The following is a 25,382-nucleotide window of genomic DNA, read 5'->3' on the forward strand; positions in this document are numbered from 1 at the left end:
AGGGCGACAAATTTATCGTTCCACCCTGTATGATATAGAAGATAAAAAGGCAGTAAAGCATGCTTTATATTCTAATGTGAAATAAATATATTCGAAGCTTTGAAAAAATATGAAAAATAAATACAGCCCTGCCGAGGATTCGACTCATGACCCTTGCCTTTAAGTGCAGAGAAATGGTTTTAAAGGTTTCAAAATATCAATCGATCAATGAATTCGTCTCTTGTTTTTCTTTCATTTTATCATGCAGAAAATTAAGTCAGACAATCAAAATGTGGTTTATGCATAGCTTTCTCTTTCTTTATGTATTTCTTTCTTTTTTCTCTTCCCTCACCCTTTCTCTCTCTTTAAAATGTTCCGCATTTTGTTTTTTACAAAGGAAGGGAAATAACATTATGTCAGTTCTGAATTTTTTAGATGAGGGCTGATTGTTTGTATTACTTGTTTCGATCGACTATTGTTCTCACCTTGACGTTGCACAACTAATACTGAAGATGAGAGCAATAGTCCTTCAAAACAAGTAATACGAAAATTATGTCAGATTGTCCAAAATGAGTTCACGCTATTTCTCTCCTTCTATATCTCTTTTTTACTGTCTCTCTATACCTTGTTCTCTGTGAATGTCTATATCTCTTTTTCTCTCCCTTCTCTCGCCGTCTCTCTCTCGCTCTGTCTATCTATATGTCTGTCTGTCTGTCTGTCTGTCTCTCTCTCTCTCTCTCTCGCTTGCTCTTTAAAAATGTTATATAATTTTACAAAGGAAGACTAAAGTGCAAACAAATTCAGAGTCCTCTACCTTGATCCCTTATTTCGATTGAAAAAGTGACCATTAAGGAAATGATAAAGTGATCATTAAGGAAAGATGTCTGCCAAGAATCACAAATTATACATATTTTTGTTTTTGTTTTTATTCAATTACGATAAAAGGATTTTATATAAACCTATTGTGTTATCTTGCACAAAAGAAAATACTGATAAGCGTTAGTTTAATAATTATAATGTAAACGCATTTATAATATTGAAATCTCAAATCTTTTGGGCTTAAGCCGTTTAGATGTAAAATGCCAACGTTCTGTTCATAAACCACGTCAGCCTAATTATTATAAAAAAGAAAACATAAGCGAACTAAATGATATTTGAGTCATTAGATAATGAAATTAAGAGCGAAAAAAAGTTTCAAATGTATTGCGATTTAGGCCTAACTTTGAAGCCGACTTAATCACACACACAAAGTGACTTATATATATATATATGTGTGTGTGTGTGAGTTCCTATCTCATACGTTCTGAAAAGGCGAAGCCTATATTTTGCAAATTTCACACATAGGTAATTTATATATCTGGCAGTGTTTTTAGATATGCTTTATACAGAAACTCATCCAACAAGTATCGAAAATCGAAAAAAATCCGATCGTAAAAATAGTATTTCTCTCTTATACATAAAAGAGTAATTTTTGCAGGAGAATATTTTACGTTACACAGGCCAAAGGAGATAAAATTTCAGTAAATCATTTTTTTTATTTATTATAATCTGGAGATATAGCTTAGTGGTAGAGCATTCAACTACAGATGTACATGTTCAAGCCTGGGTGTACCTCACCATTTTATTTTAATTTTTTCTTATTAATAAATTCAATTTACCATAAAAGAAGAAGTACCATTTCAAATCGCTGAAAATCATTTCTTCGTTTGCATATTTTAAAACTAAATATTAATCAGAAGTGAATTTTCCAGGGCATTCATTGTCAAGTATAAATATCAGCTGACGTCATGTTGTAAACAAACACAGATTGAATTTGATGAATGACATTATCATTATGATATTTTAATTAATTTTTTTTTTTTCAAATTAGTCCAACAAGCAAATTATTCCTTCTAATGATAAATAGAGTATTGATTCCATAATAATAATATGTACACAATCTGCGTAAATTAAAATATCATGTGTAAGCATATTATATGACCGGTCAACGCCGAGCTTCCAGTTAATTTATATATATATATATATATATATATATATATATATACCTTACTCCTTGGCACATAGAGTCTGCATAATAGTCACAGACAGACACCTCTGTTCAACTCGACTAAATGAACTGCAAATAACCCTGTGGAAAAGAGGATATCCACCACCGCTAATATGTAAAGATATTGAACTGGCAGAAAAAATCCCAGTAGACCAACCTAAAAAAGCACAAAGAAGAAATTCTAGCATACGTCTCCACACACAACACAAACAACCCAGAACTATTTACACAGATAACAAAAAACCTTATCCTTCTCAGTCAGAACGATAAACTAGACAACATACTTAAAACAACAAAAATAATAAAAAGCAAACGCCAACCCAAAAACTTAAATCACATCTTAACCTCCTCTAAACTCGTTCAATACACTACAAAAGGAGTTACTAAATGCAATAAACAGCGATGTGGAGTTTGTGACATAATAATAGAAGGCAACACATACACATTCAAAAATCCAACACAAACATTCAGAATAAAAAAGGACCTAAACTGCACCTCCAGAAATGTAGTGTATGCACTAAGATGCACAGCACGCGATACATAGGAGCCACCAAAAACCTCAGCAATAGAGTGGCCTTACATAAGAGCAACATTAAAATTGCAGATAACAGACACCTCTATGTTTCAAAGCACGTGCTTACATGCAGTGGAAATAGCTTCAAAATAATTCCAATCTTCCAAACAGACAACTACTTTTATTTACTTACACAGGAAAAAAAAATCATAACAAGATTCACTCCCGAATTAAACAGAGTTTAATATCAACGCACAAACAAATGAAATGCAAAGCACACCCGCACGCACATTCATATACATGTACAACCCCACACATAAATCAGAACCGATACATTAAAACACACACACATGTGCGCATTCAGCCACACACAGGCACAACACCCCTATCTCTAGTATAACACATTAAACAATACCAACTTACCTCGAAACCTACAACACTAAAAAAATACCTAGAACTGCAGTGTAGTATCTGTTCCAACACTGCACCCACCCTCCTGTCCTCAGTTAGTGGAGGAGAAATCCTTCATGACTGATATAATTCTCATTCTTATACTTGTGCCTTTCCAGATGTCCCCTCCCTTCTGGGGAGCGAGATCTTCCCCACACTAAAAAGTGATCCTAGATCTGGCCCTACTCACATGGTGAGACAAATAAATAGGAACACTAGAAAATCCCCGATGTCTATTTATAAATAAGCCTTTTTATTTGAACAAACATAATATTATGAATGCCCCATTCGATTAAGATTAAAACGAAAATTACAATAGAAAGAAACTAAAATCGAAAAATCCAAAAAATCAAAATCAAAATTAAATGAAAACATCCCTACCAATTACCCCTGTTTCTTAGAAGCTGCCCCCCACCACCACACACATTAAAAACGAACTTCTATCGCATTTGGTTTCTTAGGAAAGCAAATAAATTTATTAGAACTATTAGACATATAACATTCTACAAACCAATAGAAGGAAACACATACACACAGGCACACGCACACACACACACACACACACACACACACACCTACGCACCGATTTGAACAAGTACCAACGCGGCCCTCAATTCCACCCAAGTAATAAAACGTAGTAAAAGGAGAAAAGAGAGGGGAAAAACAAAAGAGAACAATGACCATGGTCTGGCCCCAATAAGCAAGGGTGCGGGTGGAACACACTTGTGAAGACCCTTAGAATCATTTACAGACATTTCCCCCGCTCGGAAACATGTAACCAAAATGGACTGCGAAAAAGCTGAACACATTTTAAATATATTTTAAATGTTTTAAACTTTGAATAATTTCTGAAGAGGACGCTTCACAGAGCGTCTGAAACGCGTAAAAAACTATTTCGCTGATTTCAAAACATTATTACAATGATCTAAATATGATACCTTTTTATATGAAAAATCAAAACACGGAATAATAAAATAATGTTAAAAAATACATACCAATTGTTGGTGACTTTTCTTATTTATATATACATTTTTCACTCGTCGGAATCTCTCAACCAATTATATATATATATATATATATATATATATATATATATATATATATATATATATATATATGTGTGTGTGTGTGTGTGTGTGTGTGTGTGTGTGTTATTTGAGAAGGAAAACCGAGAATTAATAAAATAGTAATTAACGCCCGAAACTATAAATGCGCATGCCCAGAATGGGAAGGACTTTAGGATTTTTTCCTTTTTCACTTGCCTGTCTTCCGTAATCATTTTTCTTCTACATTTTTCCTACGAAATCCTGATGATGTCCCCGGAAACAAGGACGGAACGTTAATTACTATTTTATTAATTCTCGGTTTTCCTTCTCAAATAGCATAACGTCAACCATCGCTTGTATTTTTATTTCATTTTTACTCACACACACACACACACACACACACAAACACACACACACACACACACACACACACACACACACATATATATATATATATATATATATATATATATATATATATATATATATATATATATATATATAGGGGATACTCACAACAACTTCACAACTTAGCAATGAAAACTAAAATGGGCATTAATAACAAAATCCGTTAGGATCAAAAAAGGAAAAGGTTAATTTTATACCAGCAATTATACACCAAAACTATCAGGCATTCTAAAAAAAAACAAGAAACTTTTTCAACTGGGACCACAAAATCTTTCAACGTACAGTGGAAAAATTGTGTTGTCTGATACAAAAAAAAAAATATTCTCAAACCTGTATTTGAAAGAATAAAACGGGTAGCACGACTTTTTCAATTAAAATATTTTTTCTCTCAGAAAAAGCATAAATTATAAATATAAACTCTATTCAACATCGAGCGTTAAACTGTAATTAGTAATATGACAGTGGGTTTTCTCGAGTAAGTAAACTTCGCTATAGAAACAGTCTTCAAAGAAATCCTCGTGCGGATGTTACAACAACAACAACAACAACATGAACTACTTGTGTTTTGTTCGAACTTGTGTCGAAATTATTATCATCACTTCCAATGAATGTCACTTCGACGTATAAAAACGTTACCAATACAAAGATAAAGAAAAAAAAACAATAAAAAAAATAAGAAGAGAAAAGACTTAGTGGATAGAAACAAAAAAAACAATTTTATTAGAAGAAAAAAAAGAAACTTAAAACCAAAAAAAAAGGGTAAAACTATACAAACACCGTGACAGCGAATTAACCCTACCCCTAACCCTAACCCTAACCCCTAACCCTAACCCTAACCCTAACCCTAACCCTAACCCTAAACCTAACCCTAACCTTAACCCTAACCCTAACCCTAAACCCTAACCCTAACCCTAACCCTAATCCTAACCCTAACCCTAACACTGTCACGGTGTTTGTATAATAATACCAAAAAAAGGTTCAAGAGCTGTCTGCTGCTAAGATTTTGCTTTCACCTACAAAGTCTTTTGTGTGGTAACAATCATGAAAGATAGATAGAAAGACATGTTAAGAAGACACCTTTTTTTACTTACTGCTGTGATATGATATTACAACCAACGTAGGTTTTTTTTTTAGAAAGGTCGAAATACTTAAAGTCGAAAAGAGTTCGCTGCCTTTGTTTTAGCTTACATTGTATAATGTCGTCTATTTTAAAATAAAAATTCTCTCGGGTAGATTAGTTGAAATATCTACAAAGATAACTTATTATCTGAAATAATGCTCCGAGAGTGTTCTTTTATAGCAAGGAATTTATTTCCTCATTTTCCATAAGAAAAAATACACATATTTCTTCGTATAATGACGTTCTCTGAACAGGCAAGAAGCCCGGAAAAAAACTTCTTCATTCCTTTTTTGTGTCCGGTCGGAATAGAAATGTTCTTTTCTTTTGACTTAGAAAACTGGCAGCTTGAGACGTACCTTTTTCAACAACTTTCAAAACATTTGTTCAAATTCCACAAAAATCAGGAAAATAAAGCACCTTGTTATGCTCTTCCAGTGTACCAAATTTCACATCTCTGCGTTTCATAGCAATTTCAAAATTAAAAAGATATTGACCTGCAATAAAGCGATACACAGGGTTTATATATATATATATATATATATATATATATATATATATATATATATATATATATATATATATATATATATGGCGTTCCCCTCCAGAAATAGTTCTTGAAACATTATATGAACTTGATTGCCCAAAATTCGTAAATAGTCTCGACTGTTGATTCTTCCAGGAAGTGAAATATTAGCCCTGCAGATTTCCAAGAAATAGCACCGCAGATCATCGCAGAACCTCCACCATGTTTTATACTTTGAAGAAGGCAGTTTGGATTAAACATTTTTTTCGGCTGTTTCCAAACGTTAACTAGGTTGGCGGTCGGAAATAAGGAAAACAACAATTCATTAAGAAAATCAGATTTTTTTCACTGTTCGAGGGACCAATTCTAGTTTTGACACCATTCTAAACGCTTTAAAATATTTGTCTTTGAAAGCAGAAGTATTCTAATTGCAATTCTTCCCTAGAATCCAAGCTTGTACAGTTCTCGACAGACAGTTTTTGTGAAAACTTGGTTCTGCAAGTGTTCATTGAGCTCTGTAGTAATTTTAGGAACCATTGTCTTACGATTCCTTCTAACAATTTGTTTTAGAGCCTGACTGTCTCTTCAGACAACAACTTTCGATTTGTGCTTTGCTGAGGACGTTTTTCTCTCTCTTTCAAAGTCAGTCATTACCTTTAAGACATTACCTCTTGAAAACCAAACATTTTGGTAGTCTCTGTTACACTAGCGCCTACCACACGAGCACCAACAATTTGCCATCTTTTAAAGTCTGAGAGGTCTACCATTATGGATATGACCAATCTTTTCAATATCTGAAAAAGAACAAACTCATTTTAAACCAAAATATCAAATAGAGCTGAGGAGTATTTCAACTGATTAATGAGCTAAAATTCCTTTGGGAAAAAAGCCCTCAGGGAATTGAAGCTGTAATTGCCGCAAAAGGTGAACCTACATCATATTAAGTTATATTTTGTTGACTTTTAAAAATGTTTTCATTATTTTGTCCAACTCGCTTTTCTTTTTTTGTTTGCAGACCATCTACTAATAGTTGGCCAGTTGTGTACAAATCCCAAGAGCAATACAAGCCTACTATTATGTCTGAAAGTAATATAGTGTTCAATGAGCGAGATTGGAGATACGCTGCTGTACAACTCATGTTCTCTACTGATTCAAGTTATGCCAACAGAACCATTGCCAACACCCTCTAAATGTATGACTGGATTGCCACGAATAACAGGGACATGGCCAGGGTGATTAAAACAAAGTTTCCTGCTATGGTTATGGTCTTTGATGTAGTTTCAAGTGAGGACCACATCATGCTACCTCATGTCTCGAACACACCAAAATGTGCTGAAGAGTGTGGTGACCGCCTGATGCGTTCAGATGGCCGCTGGCAAACCCTGAGTGTGGCAGCAGGACTCTACGCCAGCTCACAAGTCCAAAGAGACCCAGGCTTGGCTTCAGAAGGAATTCTACAACTTTGTACCCTTCTCTCACTTTCTCCCTCCTCCTCCAACCTGAACCCACTGAACTACTTCGTTTGGTCATGCGTCAAGAAATCACCAACATGACCTCCGACAATACCAAAGCTAATCTGATCGCCACCATCTGCTGAGTATTTGCTGAACTCCTGCCTGTACTTGTGGAAAAGGCATGCTCCCAGGCCCAGACCTGTATTGAGGCGGTGATTGAGGCTTAAAGCGGCTACATTGAATAGATGTCAGCTCTACTACGTAATTAAATTACCTGAACTGATTTTTTTTTTCAATAAAAGTTTTAAAATGAAGCTGTAGTGTTGTTTTCGTAGGGTGACAAATTTATCCTTCCACCCTGTAATAAGGAGGAAGATTCTACTTATAGACACTGAAAATTGGAAGATTCGACTTATAGACACTGGAGATAGAAACTGACCAATCAAATGTGTAAATAAATATATGTGTGTGTAAATAGATATAGTATAATAACGCTCTGCTTGCCATTGAGAACTTTTTGATAAACACCGGACTTCTAGTGGATCTACATCTAGGAAACTACAGCGATTCAATCATCTGACACAGCAGAAGATTTAAAATAAGAGACAGCTTTCTGGTAGAAGTAATGTCCAAATCAAAATAAGAATGAATCACGTTTATAAAAATAGAATGAAAAAAAATGATCGAGTGTGTTTAACTGGATTTACAGTCATTAATGATGATTTGAAAGGACATCTTAAGTCAGACGTTATTAAGTAAAGTTGATAAGAAATAGATGTTTGTGTATTCATGTAAATTATTCTATAGTTTCAGATAAGTTTTTATTTTTGCACCAAATAAAACACTCTAAAAATATTCAGCGCTTGATTGAATGAGATCAGACCGAGTAAATTATCCTAGGCGGAAGGTAAAAATGTGGCAGACGGCAATATATATATATATATATATATATATATATATATATATATATATATATATATATAATATATAAAACAAGTAGTAAAATGTTAAAAAACATATTTAATTTTAAAAAGGAAGCACAAAATAAGTGGATTGTCTTTCATTCATGGAGTTTCAAAGAAATACTTTCCTTCTCATCAGAGGGTAGGATTTAGCGAAATGCGGGATCGGATTTTGCTTGCAAAAGTATTTAATGAAACTACCAGTAAGTTATAGATCTTAGTTGGTAACAAATAGTGAAGCAGAGGGAATAGGCTGAAGAAAAAAGTGATTTCATGTGAATGGACATTCTGGTGAACGGTAAAATATCCAATAATGGTAAAATCCAAAAATCCAGAATTCACAAAAGTTAGTTAAATTTCCATTTCCAAAAATAAAATCCAAGGGAATCGCGTAATTGGAAGATGGTGCAAAGTAATCCAAAAGGCAGAAATCCGTGGAATAATTCACACACACACACACACACACACACACACACACACACACACACACACACATATATATATATATATATATATATATATATATATATATATATATATATATATATATATACTAGCAGGACCTGTGGAAATTTCCCAGGGAACTCATTCATATGTAATACTGATGTTGGCATTCTGTAAATGTTCAGCATAAGTGGAGATGCCGTGATATTATTATAACTCTTTTGTTAAAACTGCAAAAGTATTTATCTAAACTAGCAGGGACGCCCAGCATAGCCCGGCCATAATGTATGCTTAAATATGATATTTTAATTCTTTCAGATTTCGTATGTATTATTAAAAAGTTAATGTTCTATCGATTATTATATATCATGAATTTGCGATTTCAAAAATAAAAAATAAATCCATATGACTTGGATGCATCAGCTTGAATTGAAACCGAAACCAAAATTTATGAAAAAAAAAAAAAAAAAAAAAATATATATATATATATATATATATATATATATATATATATATATATATATATATATATATATATATAACGACTTCTGTCAGCTATAATTGAAACCGAAACCTAAACTTATGAAGGATTCTTGATAAAATTATTTATTAAAAATAGATTACTGGAGTTCCATCAGTTATAATCGAAACCGAAACCAAGAATATGAAGAATCCTCAGTAAAATTATTTATAGAAGAAATAGAAGTCCATAACACTTAAACGACAGTTACTCGAATGTAAGCATGACACACAAAATAAATAACAGACATACTATCCTATTAATATATATACAGGGTGTCCGTAAAGTTACTATACAGTCTTACAAGTTACTATACAGACATCCTGTAATATATTAACAGTACAGTAAGATATTGTATTAAAATATTTATTTGTAACAAAAGAAATAAAAAGAAATAACACCTTTATGTTTATAAAAATCTCAGAAAATACACGTGTTACATCCGAAAAGACTGTAACAATCAAGGCAAACAATTTCTATGACAAATATTCAAATTGGAGGCCTTTGCTTCAAAATAAATTTGCGCTCTTCCAAAGTTAACTTGCGTGGCATGCTTGATTAAATAAACCAGTAAAAAATAAGTATTAACTATTAATACAAATATAATACAATAAAACAATAAGACTGTATAGTAACTTTACAGACACCCTGTATATATATATATATATATATATATATATATATATATATATATATATATATATATATATATATATATATACTAGCATGGGTACCCGGCGTTGCCTGGGTTGACATGAAGTTCCGTTTGAAACACGCTTGTTATACTAATCATTTTCATCATGAGTAACGTGGATACCCACACAACAATTTTAAAAATAAAAGAATGGATAAAAACATGTAAATGTAATCGCCCCCAAAAAGAAGTATCTGATACCCTCTCCGTCAGATATTTCGGCAGAAGGGATCACTGTCCTAAGAAAACTCACGATTTTGTGAACCTAAAAAAATAACGTTTATAAACATTAATGTGTGCATTTATTTTTTATTTTGGTAAATGTGTAGTTTAGCAGCGTAAATTATTTGCCAGACAAAAAAATATAAAAACTATTTATTTTTATATAAAACATATTGTTAGACCCAAAGGCTGAAATAAAACCAGAAAAAAATTTCATTTTTATTATTTTTTTATCATTTATATTTATTATTCGAGATTGCTATATTGCTTTTAAAATTTGGCCTTTCTAAGGTTTGGCAGATTGGCCTTGTTAAGCTCTTTCATGAACTATGTTTTTGGCCACCATATTTTTTTTGTAATAAAAGAGCGTAAAAAGGCCAAATTTGGCCTTAAAAAAGCCAATCTGTTAAACCTAAAACAGGCCGAATTTTAAATGTGTAAGGCATGCTCATTTAGTCTAATAAAAAAAATGATAAAAAAGCCATAAAAATGATTTTTTTTTGTTTTATTTCACCCTTTGAGTCTATTAATGTTTATATAAAAATAAATAGTTTTTATATTTTTTTGTTTGTAAAATAATTTACGCCGCTAAACTATGCATTTACCTTTAGTTTTGGTAAGCGCACTTTTTTTTACTGGCTTTTTTTTTGTAAATAAAGCAAATTTTGGGTTTGCTTTTTTAGGGGGGGGGTCTTTTCGATTTGCTTTTTATTTATCGTTTTATGTTTCTATTGTAACCCCCCTCCACCCCCCCCCCCCCGCAAATTGAATTTGTCATATTTTAGGCTTAGTTTTGTTTATCAAATTGTTAGGTGAAAGTAGAGAATGGTCTCATAAAAAATAATTAAATTTATCGGTATTTTATGTTTCCAATGTTATTCCCCCACCAGTTTTTCCCTCCCCCTCAATCGCCAAACTTTTAAAAAATGCTAGAGGTGACATGTCTCGTTGAACGCTTGGTGGCCAAAAAGTGGGTACTCATTTTATGTTAAATTTATATAGAAAAGTGATCCCCACTCTAACGTTATTTTTGTTTTCAAAATGTCTTCTCTCATAATATTTATAAAGGCTGTTTAAATGTATTAGGCTGCAAAAAAGTAGATCTCCATTTTTTTAGGGGTTAAACGCCGCTGGGTCATGTTGTATAAAGTTACCTTTTTAATTTGAAAATTAAGTTTGTAATTGATGAAATTAACGTGAAAAAAGAAGAAAAAAGTGTAAATTGTGGAATTTAGAGGGGTCAGTAGATCTTCATTTTTTTAGATATTAAACGATGCTGAATTACGTGGTAAAGATTTACCGATTTCGGTACTCATGCACTTATTGATCCATGCTGAAATAATAACGTTATTATTTAAAAAGCTATTCTTAACATGGGGAGGGGAGGTCTTTTGTGCTTATTCTGTACTTTAAACTTACAATTGAATAAAAAAAAACATATCATAAAACTTTAATTAAACTTGGAAATACAATTTAAAAAATAGCGCGGATCAGTAAATGCATTAGCACCCCGATTTCTGTAAGGAATAAAATAAAACAAACAAATGAAATCTTTTCAGTTTTTTTCATAAGTGTTTTTTTTTTAATATTTAAAAAAAAAAAAGCCAAACATTGTTTTCTCTCTACACGGAATTACTTTGCCAGCTAGAAACTTAATGAAATTATCAAATGATATTTGATAAACGTTTGTTTTTTTTTATGGATAGCATCTAGGGGCAAATAACTCTAAAAAAAGTTTTAAAAAAGGTCGCTGTTGGAAATATTAATTCCAAATTAAATTAAATTAAATTAAATTAAATATATTATCAATATAATTGTTGTTCAAAATTTATTAAATATCAATTTTAAATAGAATACTTAAAATAATTATCTTACTAAAAATATTAACGAAGATACCACTATTTAGTAAAATCAAGTTTTCTTAATGTCATATGTAAATAAGGTGATCTCTTAATTGTATATTTTTCCAAGTATCATACTATATATAGAAATAAATGAAAGATTAAAGTAAGACACGTTTTCTATATATTAATCAAATTGTGAACAAACAAACAAATAAACAGGAATACAAATTTATATATATATATGTATATATATATATATATATATATATATATATTATCCAACCCCTGTAATAGCAATTTCAAAAACACCTGTTATTTCTGCCCCCAGTGATAGCACTATTCAAATATTTTATCGATTCTGTTGTAAATTCTCAATTCCAATACAATAACTAATTTTTATTCTTTTAAATTTCTAAATATAGATTTTTTTTTGTAATATTCGCATATATTTTTTGCAAATGTAAATAAACTTGACATTCATTTTATTAGTGGTTCAAAATCAATAAAAATTAGTGGCCATGGAACAAAAAGGCACGAAATTTACAATTTTCGTACCGATTCCGATACAAAAGTTCCGGTTTTCTATTTTCGGTTCCAATTCGAATTAATCAGCTGAATAATAATAATAATAATAATAATACTAATAATAATAATAATAATAATAATAATAATAATAATTAGGATAAATATATATATATTTATTATTATTATTATTATTATTATTGTTATTATTATTATTATTATTATTATTATTATTATTATTATTATCTAGTTAGTAAATACTAGTAGACCGAAACATGCTCATGACTGTGTAGCAACGAACTATTGCTTATGTAAAGACAAATGTAACCTGCTCTACTTCTGTATTGAACACTCTTGTATGAACCTCATTATATTTCACTGGTTACCCTACCTTTAGAAAATAGCAACCTCAAATTGTCTTTGCTCCTAATCTGTTCATAACAAAGCTACGCACTTAGCACCGGAAAAGTTAGCAGCTGCTGGGGCTGAATTTCAGCAAATGATGAAGTTAGGCATAGTTAACCCTTCAAAGAGTGGATGGGCTTCACCACTTCATCTAGTCAGCACATGGTGTGCATCTTCGGACTACAGAACACTGAATGCTGTTACTAAACTGGATAGGCACCCAGTCCCACACATCCAGGACATAACAGCAGTGGCTCCAAATAATTGTTTTATAACAAAATTGAACTTAATCCGAGCATATTACTAAATACTGGTGGAGCCTGAACACATTTCCAAAATGGCTATCCCCACACTATATAGAATGTTCGAGTTTTTGTAAGCTTCTTTTAGACTGCACAATGTAGAACAAATATTTCAATGGTTCATCAGCCAGGTATTGTCAGATTTGCCATTTGTCTATGCATATAGAGACGATGTACTCATTGCTAGCCAAAATAGATGGGAGCATGCGACAAGTATTTGAATGCCTGAAGCAATATAGGGTAGTCCTTAATCCATTAAAATGTGTTTTTGGTCAATCTGAAGTCACATTTTTGGGACACCATATCTCAGAAGAGGGAATTTCCTCATCGCCAAAAACAGTCAAGTCCATTCAGGATTTTCTTATTTTTTTTGTTTTTCTTTTTTACATAGGCGTCACCACTTATCAAGGCCGATAGGCCACTCAAGGATAAGGGTTAAAGAGTGTACAGTAGTCAAAAGGACAATATAGTAATCGATAGTAATGGAAGTTCGGTAAATTTGTTAACTTAAGTGGAACGGCTCATCAGAAACTTGTTCACGTTGGACTTTTTTTTTTTTTTTTACATAGGCATCACCACATTATCAAGGCCAAGAGGCCACTCAAGGATAAGGCTTAAAGAGTGTACATTAGAAATTGGACAATATAGTAATCATTAGTAATGAAAATTTGGTAAATTTGATAAATTATATGGAACGGCTCATCAAGAACTTATTAACGTTAGACTTGAAGACAACCATATTGTAGTCAGCCGGAAAGCAGGAAAACGGAAGACAATTCCACAGGCGTGCAGTTCTAAGAAAGAAGCTTTGTTCATAGAATCTATGTTTAGGTTTAGGCACAGATAAAGAGTGGGAGGAATTATTGATAGTGTTTACAGCTAGACGAGTGTTTCTTGTGAAAGTTTGGCGAGAGGGGGCTATAGATTGAAGCTCAGTCGAACACTTTCCATGAAAATAACGATACATCAGAGACAAACTCGCAACATCTCTTCTGTGAGAGAGAGGTTGCAAGGAAGAGAAAAGGACATCTCCTACGAGGCTACGAAGTCTATTTTGAACTCTATCAAGGCAGGACAAGTCTTTTCTAGCAGCTCCTGCCCATATGTGGCAACAGTATTCCATCCTTGGACGTACCTGGCTCTTATATAGATAGAGAATAGCATCAGCAGTGAGATATCTACCGGATCGATAGAAAGATCCCACCATTTTTCCAGCGGCCTTGGCAACAGATTTGATGTACGTGTTCCATTTAAGATCAGGAGTAATGGTCAAGCCAAGAAGCTTGTCAAAACTTGAGGCCTCCTGAAGACGAGAGCCATTCATTTCAATTGATGCCAGATGTGGATCAGAATGTTGATGATGTAAAGAGAGAAGCTTAGTTTTAGATGCATTAAAAGTAACCAGCCATTCCTTACCCCATTTTACTATGTGCTCAAGATCAGAGGAGAGAGAATTGGAGAGAACTTGGTCGTTTACTGTCTTAGATGTGCTACCATAAATGGTAGTGTCGTCAGCATAAATGTCTACAAATGATGTAAGGATGTGATTTGGAAGATTATTAATGTAGATCAGGAAAAGAGTTGGGCCCAGGATGGACCCCTGATGGACACCAGCATTAATACTGTGAGCTTCTGATTTTTGCCCCTCAACTACTACTCTTATGAACCTATCAGAGAGAAATGATTTAATAATTGAGAAGACATTTCCAGCAATACCATAGCTAGAGATCTTATGAAGTAAACCTTTATGCCATACCCTATCAAAGGCCTTAGATATGTCAAGAGCAATTGCCCTAGAAAGGTTGCCTCCGTCGAGAGATTTGCTAATCCTATGAGATATAACTGTAAGCACATCTGCTGTAGATCTAGCAGAACGGAAACCATATTGAGTGTCACTAAGAAGGTCATTTTTGTTGGGATGGTTGATTACTTCTGTATTTAACACAGATTCCAGCAACTTACTCATGATGCACAGGAGATTTATTGGCCTGTACTGAGAGGGGGACGAGCGATCACCTGAATTCTTAAATACAGAGCATACTGATGAAATTTTCCAGGGAGATGGGAAACTATTCTCCTTAAGACAACGTTTAAACAGTTTTGTAAGTATGGGCGCTAGTTCAGGTTGAAGTTTTTTGAGTACTATAATTGGAATACCGTCAGGGTCAGTTGCTTTACTGGAATCAAGATTTTTGATTAGCTTGGCAACATCACGTACAGATATACCTATATCACATAGCGTGTTTTCTGATACAGGAGGAAATATTGGGGGTTGGCAGCCTTGATCGCAAAGGGTAGAATTAGCTGCAAAGTTCTTGACAAAGAGTTTGGCTTTGTCTGATGCTGACGAGATTACCTCAGGTCCATTGATAATAGTTGGGATGGAGCACACGCTTCTGTTCAGGATTCTGTTTGCTATTTGCCAAAACTGGTGGGAACCAAGCCGCTGCTCAGCTACTTTGGACTTAAGAGATTGAGCATACAACTCTCTTGCATTCTTTATTACTTTCTTACAATGGTTGCTGGCAGTCCTGAAAGCGGCTTTAGTTTCCATACATCTATTACGTTGGAAACAGTGGAAAAAGTGATTTCTGTGCGCAATGGCAGCAGCACATTCTGGAGAGAACCATGGCTGGCTGTAAGGTTTTTGCTGAAACTTTTTTGAGAGTATGAAACGGTCAATACCTACAATTAACCATTCCGTCAGGTCTAATACTATAGAGGACACATCCTTTTTAAACATGGAATGCAGAGGTAGATCAGATATAAATGTATGGAAGCTATCCCAGTCAGCCTTAGTGTATCGATATACTGTACGATGGAGAGGTACGTCTGGGGACTTATTACATTTCATTTTTATCTTAATTGATACAACAGAGTGGTCGGAAGAGCCAAAAGGCGACAGAACAGAAACTGAACATAGTTCAGGGCAAGTTGTGAGAAAAAGGTCTAGTAGGCTCGCATACTGGCCGTCATTGTCGGGTACACAGGTGGGTTCGTGAACAATCTGAGTGAGGTCATAGGCAATGGAGAAATCATGACAGAACCTCCCCTCATCATCGGTCTTGTTAGAGTGGGTCAACCATTCGATGTTGTGAACATTGAAGTCACCACATACGTGAATGTTCGCTGAAGGATAAGCAGATAAGACTTGGTCAATTTTCTCAGATATGCTTTGAAAGATAGTAACTCCGCTGTTATGGGGGCGATAGAGAGTAAATATAAATGCCGTAGTGTGAGCTAAAGCAACCCGGAAGCACATATAGGGTAAGTTAGGATCTTCCCTGGAGATGTCCCTACCACATGGAAAGCTATCCCTAATATTCCATGCCCATGGCGATCTTGGGGGTCAGATTTAGAAGTTGACTTGAAGACAACCATATTATAGACAGCTGGAAAGCAGGAAAACGGAAGACAATTCCACAGGCGTGCAGTTCTAAGAAAGAAGCTTTGATCATGGAATCTATGTTTAGGTTAAGGCATAGATAAAGAGTGGGGGGAATTATTGATAGTGTTTTCAGCTAGACGAGTGTTTCTTGTGAAAGTTTGGCGAGGGGGGACCATAGATTGAAGCTCAGTCGAACACTTTCCATGAAAATAACGATAAAGCAGAGACAAACTCGCAACATCTCTTCTGTGAGATAGAGGTTGCAAGGAAGAGAAAAGGACATCTCCCACCAGGCCATGAAGTCTATTTTGAACTCTATCAAGGCAGGACAAGTCTTTTCTAGCAGCTCCTGCCCATATGTGGCAACAGTATTCCGTCCTTGGACATATCTGGCTCTTATATAGATAGAGAATTGCATCAGTAGTGAGATATCTACTGGATCGATAGAAGGATCAGACCATTTTTCCAGCGGCCTTGGCAACAGATTTGATGTACGTATTCCATTTAAGATCAGGAGTAAAGGTCAAGCCCAGAAGCCTGTCAAAACTTGAGGCCTCCCCAAGACGGGAGCCATTCATTTTAATTGGTGCCAGATGTGAATCAGAACGTTGATGATGTAAAGATAGAAGCTTAGTTTAGATGCATTAAAAGTAACCAGCCACTCCTTTCCCCATTGTACAAAGTGATCAAGATCAGAAGAGAGAGAATCGGAGAGAACTTGGTCGTTTACTGTCTTAGATGTGCTACCATAGATGGTAGTGTCATCAGCAAAAATGTCTACGAATGATGTAAGGATGTGATTTGGAAGATCATTAATGTAGATCAGGAAAAGAGTGGTATTCCTGTTAATATGAGACACTTGCGCCAATTCTTAGTGCTAGTAAATTTTTACCGTAGGTTCCTCCCCCACTGTGCACAAGTACTTTTGTCATTGACAAACTTGTTGGCAAATATGAAGAACTGAGACATTGCATTTTCAGAGCATGCAGTAGGAGCATTCAACAAAAATGTGATATGGACTGTAAACCCATTTCCTTCTTCTCTGGGAAATTAATGAAAACAGAAAAACGCTATAGCACGTTTTCCAGAGAGTTGTTAGCTGCATTCTCCACAATACGCCATTTTCATCAACTCCTGGAAGGTCAGCAGTTCCATATCCTCACGGATCATGAACCTTCATTAGGCACCTGCAGTCTTCCTTGGACAAATATTCTCCCAGAGAGATTCACCAGATGGAGTATATCTTCCAATTTATATTGGATATCCGGCACGTCAAGGGAGCAGACAACATTCCAGATGACACCTTATTGTGAGGAATTAATTCCTTTCTGTTGGAATCTTCCATTGACGTCGACAGCTTGTTTGATGAACAACAGAAGGGTGAGCATTTGCAAAATCTCCTGCAGAACAATGCAACCTCATTGCATTTGGTGACGATTACCAACCCTAACAGCAACAAAAAATCGTGTGTAACACAATCACAAACAAACTGCATCCATATGTTCAAGCATCTTCACACAAACACATATTCAGTGCAGGGTCTATCACATCCGGGAGCCAATACATCGGTAAGGCTACTAACTGACCGATATGTCTGGCCGCAGATCAAAGCAAATGTAAGAGCATGGGCGAAAACGTGTGTGAAGTGCCAAAAAGCCAAGGTCGATCGTCATACTCGAGCTCCTCTAGGCACGTTCCCAGTTCCAGATAGGAGACTCAAGCACATACACACCGACATCACAAGACCATTTCCTACATGTGAAGGTCAGTGCTATCTGCTGACATGTGCCGACAGATTCTCTTGATGGTTAGAAGTTCTACCTATGCCAGACATAATAGCATATACAACTGCCAGGACATTCCTTGCCAGCTGGGTGGCAAGATTCAGTGTCCCAGAAAACGTAACGTCAGACAGAAGTCAACAGTTTGAGTCAGACATTCCACAAACTATCAAAACTTTTGGGCACCAGGCACATTTATATTATTGCTTATCACCCCCAGGACAAATGACATGGTGCAACAATTATATCGCAGCTGAAAAACCTCCTTATGGGGAGCAGCTTACTAACAATACAAAATGGTTAGAACACCTTCCATTAATGCTGTTGGCCTGTGCACTGCAGTAAAGAGGGATATCGAATGCTCAGCAGCAGAAGCCCTGTAGGGAACCATATTGCCATTAATAGTGCATATTATTTGAAGCTCCATGGGATGTGACAGCATTTGTCAATTGACTAACAACAAAAATGGCCAAAATGGCATATTCTCCGTCAACGTTAAATAAAAACACAGACACATATGTACCTAAGGAGATAGAGACTCATACTCATGTCTTTATCCATGATCTATAACCACTGTATCCTGATCCCTATAAAGTTATCGAAAGACACGAGAAATTCTTCAAAGTTCTTTTTAAGAACAAAGAGCAGAACATTTCGGTTGACAGATTAAAACCTGCAGCACTAGAAGAAAAATATTTAGAAATAACACTCCCCAAAAAAAGACTTTTAAATATGAATTAGACTGATTGAAATAAATCCGAAACTCTACGACTCGTCAATTTATCGTTGTCATTCCTTGAAGGCGGTAAAAACTTATTCTAAACTAATTCTTACGGGGAATATCACTTAAATTCTTTCCCCAATCTATACTTATATTTTCATAAATCTCTTTTTAAGCATTCCGTTTTAACCTTGTACGTTATATATGCTTTTGTTTATTTATTTATTTTCATCACCTGTTTTTTTTGTTTGTTTTTTTTTTTTACATAGGCATCACCACATTATCAAGGCCAAGAGGCCACTCAAGGATAAGGGTTAAAGAGTGTACAGTAGAAATTGGACAATATAGTAATCATTAGTAATGAAAATTTGGTAAATTTGATAACTTATATGGAACGGCTCATCAAGAACTTATTTACGTTAGACTTGAACACAACCATATTGTAGTCAGCCGGAAAGCAGGAAAACGGAAGACAATTCCACAGGCGTGCAGTTCTAAGAAAGAAGCTTTGTTCATGGAATCTACGTTTAGGTTTAGGCACAGATAAAGAGTGGGAGGAATTATTGATAGTGTTTACAGCTAGACGAGTGTTTCTTGTGAATGTTTGGCGAGGGGGGACCATAGATTGTAGCTCAGTCGAACACTTTCCATGAAAATAACGATACATCAGAGACAAACTCGCAACATCTCTTCTGTGAGATAGAAGTTGCAAGGAAGAGAAAAGGACATCTCCTACGAGGCTACGAAGTCTATTTTGAACTCTATCAAGGCAGGCCAAGTCCTTTCTAGCAGCTCCTGCCCAGATGTGGCAACAGTATTCCATCCTTGGACGTACCTGGCTCTTATATAGATAGAGAATAGCATCAGCAGTGAGATATCTACCGGATCGATAGAAAGATCCCACCATTTTTCCAGCGGCCTTGGCAACAGATTTGATGTACGTGTTCCATTTAAGATCAGGAGTAATGGTCAAGCCCAGAAGCTTGTCAAAACTTGAGGCCTCCTGAAGACGAGAGCCATTCATTTCAATTGATGCCAGATGTGGATCAGAATGTTGATGATGTAAAGAGAGAAGCTTGGTTTTAGATGCATTAAAAGTAACCAGCCACTCCTTACCCCATTGTACTATGTGCTCAAAATCAGAGGAGAGAGAATTGGAGAGAACTTGGTCATTTACTGTCTTAGATGTGCTACCATAAATGGTAGTGTCGTCAGCATAAATGTCTACAAATGATGTAAGGATGTGATTTGGAAGATCATTAATGTAGATCAGGAAAAGAGTTGGGCTCAGGATGGACCCCTGAGGGACACTGGAATTAATACTGTGAGCTTCTGATTTTTGCCCCTCAACTACTACTCTTATGAACCTATCAGAAAGAAATGATTTAATAATTGAGAAGACATTTCCAGCAATACCATAGCTAGAGATTTTATGAAGTAAACCTTTATGCCATACCCTATCAAAGGCCTTAGATATGTCAAGAGCAATTGCCCTAGAAAGGTTGCCTCCATCGAGAGATTTGCTAATCCTATGAGATATAACTGTAAGCACATCTGCTGTAGATCTAGCAGAACGGAAACCATAGGTTATTTTTGTTGAGATGGTTGATTACTTCTGTATTTAACACAGATTCCAGCAACTTACTCATGACGCACAGGAGACTTATTGGCCTGTACTGAGAGGGGGATGAGCGATCACCTGAATTCTTAAATACAGGGCATACTGATGAAATTTTCCAGGGAGATGGGAAACTATTCTCCTTAAGACAACGTTTAAACAGTTTTGTAAGTATGGGCGCTAGTTCAGGTTGAAGTTTTTTGAGTACTATAATTGGAATACCGTCAGGGCCAGTTGCTTTACTGGAATCAAGATTTTTGATTAGCTTGGCAACATCACGTACAGATATACCTGTGTTTGAAACGCGTGTTTATTCTTAAGCATTAATATCTCTAAAAACGATATATGCATGCAAAGAAAGAAAGATTGACGTTGTCCCAAAAATAAAAAGAAACTTTTCACTAAGTGACCCCCTCCCCTTAATCAACCTCCCCACTCCCTCCTGAATAGATTTTGATCTCGGTATCACAAATGTCAATGGAATCGACCAGCATGATTTAGCCTCGAATGTCCAAGATATAAAAAAAAAGTTAAGTAAAAAATTTATCTGTTTCGCATGAAATTAAGCAAATATTCTTTACATTTCCAAGTATATTATACCGATAATTTTTTCCATTTAAAATAGAATTATAATCAACGGAATAGTCTATTCACCTGGTTTAAATAATAAATCATGGCTATAGTAAGATAAGAATCGCTAAAAAAAGTATGCTAATTTATTTAGAAGACAGTAGAACTTTATTTAAATATGATACTTATTATCTTGCAAACCATGTGAGTGCGCTTATGAGTCCGGACGCATAACTTACCTTTTCTAATCTGATTTTTCAGTAGAATTTGTAAATTTATTAGGTAACCCATCTGGGAGTGAATGACTGTAAAGAGTTTTTCTTTTCTTTTTAAACACATTGTGCTGAAACACTGGAGCAGTTGCAATATGTGAGAATTACTTGAGTCGGCCTTTGTCTGGCCTTTATCCCTGACTAGTTCAACGAGCCTCAACTGCCCTTTCTATATTTCTTCTACAAGAGCTAATTGTTTAGTTTTAGTTTGCATACTACTTGTATTCACTTTAAAACTGATGCTAATGCACTTAAATTTAATTTTTCAATCTTTATCCCCTAACATACAAAACTAAATAAAATACAAATTTCCATAAGTATTAAAGACCCCACAGTGTTGATGATAGGCTGAAAAAACTGAAACCTAACTGAATACAACGCGTAATCGCAACTTTCGTGGTAAAGAAACATCTTTTAATTACCATTGCTTAGGAAGCAATTATTAATATAACATACAGTCATTGCTTATTCACCAAATCTATTTTCTTGCTATAATTTACTTATACTCCTTCCCTCTTTTTGGAAATCATAACTTATCATTCTATGACTAAGTGTAATGATTAAATATAAAGCCTATAATGGCCACATTTTTATTGTTACTGAGTTATTTTACTAAAATATGTAGCACAAATGTTATTTCTAAATGTCTACTTAAAACGGATAATACTTGCCTCCAAGACCCCTGCCTGTGTCTGCTTGGCATGAACACATTACAAACCCTTATACCCCGAAAACCTCTCCTAATCCTGTATATCTAAATTGTCTATTAATGCTGCATTCTTGTAAGTATATCATCCCTCCTGTTCCAAGTGGGCGAAAAACAATTGCTCTTCTCCCCATCTGATGTAAAATCACATACTTTGCACATACCTTGGGAGGAGGGTTTAGCTTTCGTTCCTTAACAATAGGAGGCTGACCTTTTAAAAATCGATAAAGACTAAACATCTATAGAATTCTATTGCTAAGGCATGCATTAGCTGAACCTATATTTATACTCTATAGAATATCTATAGAATAGATACCTATTAGCCACAGTTTTGTACCCAGACTATAAGTGATCTATATTAACTAGCAAACTACGTTTCTTTCACTTAGATGGGAAACGTACTGGTGATTATCTTTACATGAAAACTAATACCAAACCGCATTCCGAAACACACCCTAACCCTTATACTATAATTTTCCAATTAGTCACTAATCCAAAAACCATATTTGAATCTTTTTGTTCCTAGTAGAAATTAATTTCAAATCTACAACCCATACTCATACATAACTCCTTTCAAAACGTAACCACATCTTCCAATCTAAACCCTATTCTGATGAGTGTAACTTCAAATACTAATTCTTTGATACTAACTCTATTAATCCTAACTATCCATGTGGGAGCATAGAAATACCTGGCCTTGAAACAAGGCGTGGGGAAAACCCTCTCGGTGCTGATGGACCCATAGATTTGATCAGGTCATCCATCTAGAAGAAAAACTCTGATTTGTAACCCTGTGCCACTGACCCCATACGTCTTGGCACAGGGGAGGGAGGCCTCCTCAGTCCTGGACGACAACCTCCCTAGAGTTGGTGACTTGATCAAATCACCGGTTTGCAAACCTAAACTGCTTAAGGAGTAGATAGGCTCTGCGTATTGCCCAGCTTCCATACTCCTTCTTTGCCTATTAGCCAGGAGCAGAGGTGCAGCTGCAGGGACTCATTAGAGACGCCCAGTGCTTAGCCTTGTTTCCTGACTAGGGCAATGAATGCCGTCCCCCACATTTGCCTCATTCCCTTCTCCTACACCTGGGCATCTTGGGAGTGCTTGTTTACCATACATGCTAGCATGATTGGACTCGACCACTTCTGTCGGACAGGTTTGAGGGTACTTGCTTGACAATTGCTGGTTGCTGTTTCCGACTGACAGTATAGGAGTCTAACTCTTTGGTAGCGCTTGAAGCAGTTGCTCTATCATCAGTTGTATAATATCGTAGTGTTTGTAGTGCTATATCGCACATGGAAAGGGACCCTGCACTCATCGCTGGTGGGCATTCTCGAGGCCACATTCCTCTGGATGAGGAGCCTGCTGATAGTCTACTCGTGTTGCATGATGGTTGCTATGCACATCTGTTTTGCCTAGAACCTCACCCTAGATCCGAAACTATGAAATAAAATGAAATGACAGCTCAATCAAAAAAAAAAAAACGTTCAAACCAGACACACACTCAAACAATTCGCCTCATCCTTTGAGGCTTACTTTTACAAATATCTGAGGACTTAGAACTAACTTAGATGATGTAGAATCATTTATCCTAGCAAACTCCCCGGATATCTTAGCACTAAGTGAAACTATCTTGCACTCCTCTATCCCATGCAACATCTTTAACATGTCTGATTATCTTCCACTTTGTCGTAAGGACTCCAACAGGCACGTGTATGAACTTGGAGTATATATTCGTAACACCCTCCCCATGTCTATGGAATGTAAACTAGAATCAGGTGACCAGCCCTTCATGTGCTTTAAACTAACTTTACAACATAGCGTTAGCTACCTGTATTCTCTTTATCACTCTCCATCAACCCAGGACTGTGCTATAATCAATCATGTCTCTGACAGTATAGATGTAGCACTCTTCCTTGACACTAGCGCCCAAATACATGTATATGGTGTCTTTAATGCTCACCACAGAAATTGGCTTGGCTTCTCTAACTACACTGACACAGCTGGTAGCGTCATCCATAACTTTGCTATATCCCATTCCCTGACACAGACAGTAACATTCCCGACCTGTCGCCCAAATCTCCAGGACTAGCAAGCCTCACTTTTGGATCTATTTCTTACAACTGTTCCTGGTAAGTGTGCAACAAATGCTCATTGCCCACTTGGAAATGCTGATCACACTGTGATAATGATAGACATTACCCTAAACTCTCGAGCCCAAGTTGAAGAGCCATTGCTGAAAACGACAAGGTACTACAATAAGGCTGACTGGGATGCCATTAGAGATCACATCAGAGACGCCCCATGGAGAAATATCTTTTCTCTTTCAGCAGAACAGTACGCAAATGAGACTACTGAATGGTTCAAAGCAGCAATTGAAGCACATGTTCCTACAAAAAGGTTCTACAGTAAACCCAACTCTCCCCAATGGTTTACTTCTACTTGCACAGCTGCCATTACTCAGAGGCAACATGCATACCATAGATTTATCCGGCATAAGTCCTGTACAAACAGGCAAAAGTATATAGAAGCTAGAAATAATTGCAAGAAAGAAGTAGCAACAGCTAAGAGTAAATAAACCACCAGGAAACGCATTGAAGCGTAAACTCGTGATTTCTGGAAAATCTACAATAGTGTAGTAAATAATGAGTAATCAACAATACTCCCACTATCAAACAATAAGGAGGTTGTTTGCACAGCAACTGAGAAAGCTAACATGCTTGCCTGTGAGTTTGCCTCAAACTCTACCTTGGATACAGAAAGCCATTCCATCCCTGATTTTCCTCTGCAGACAGAAACCACGCTAGATGATCTGAAGATCATGCCTTCCCAAGTACGTGATATTATAAAAAACCTAGACACCTCAAAAG

The sequence above is a fragment of the Euprymna scolopes genome, chromosome 3 (genome assembly GCF_053919585.1).
Source record: "Euprymna scolopes isolate OS-2025 chromosome 3, ASM5391958v1, whole genome shotgun sequence".
NCBI classification, from domain to species: Eukaryota; Metazoa; Mollusca; class Cephalopoda; order Sepiida; family Sepiolidae; genus Euprymna; species Euprymna scolopes.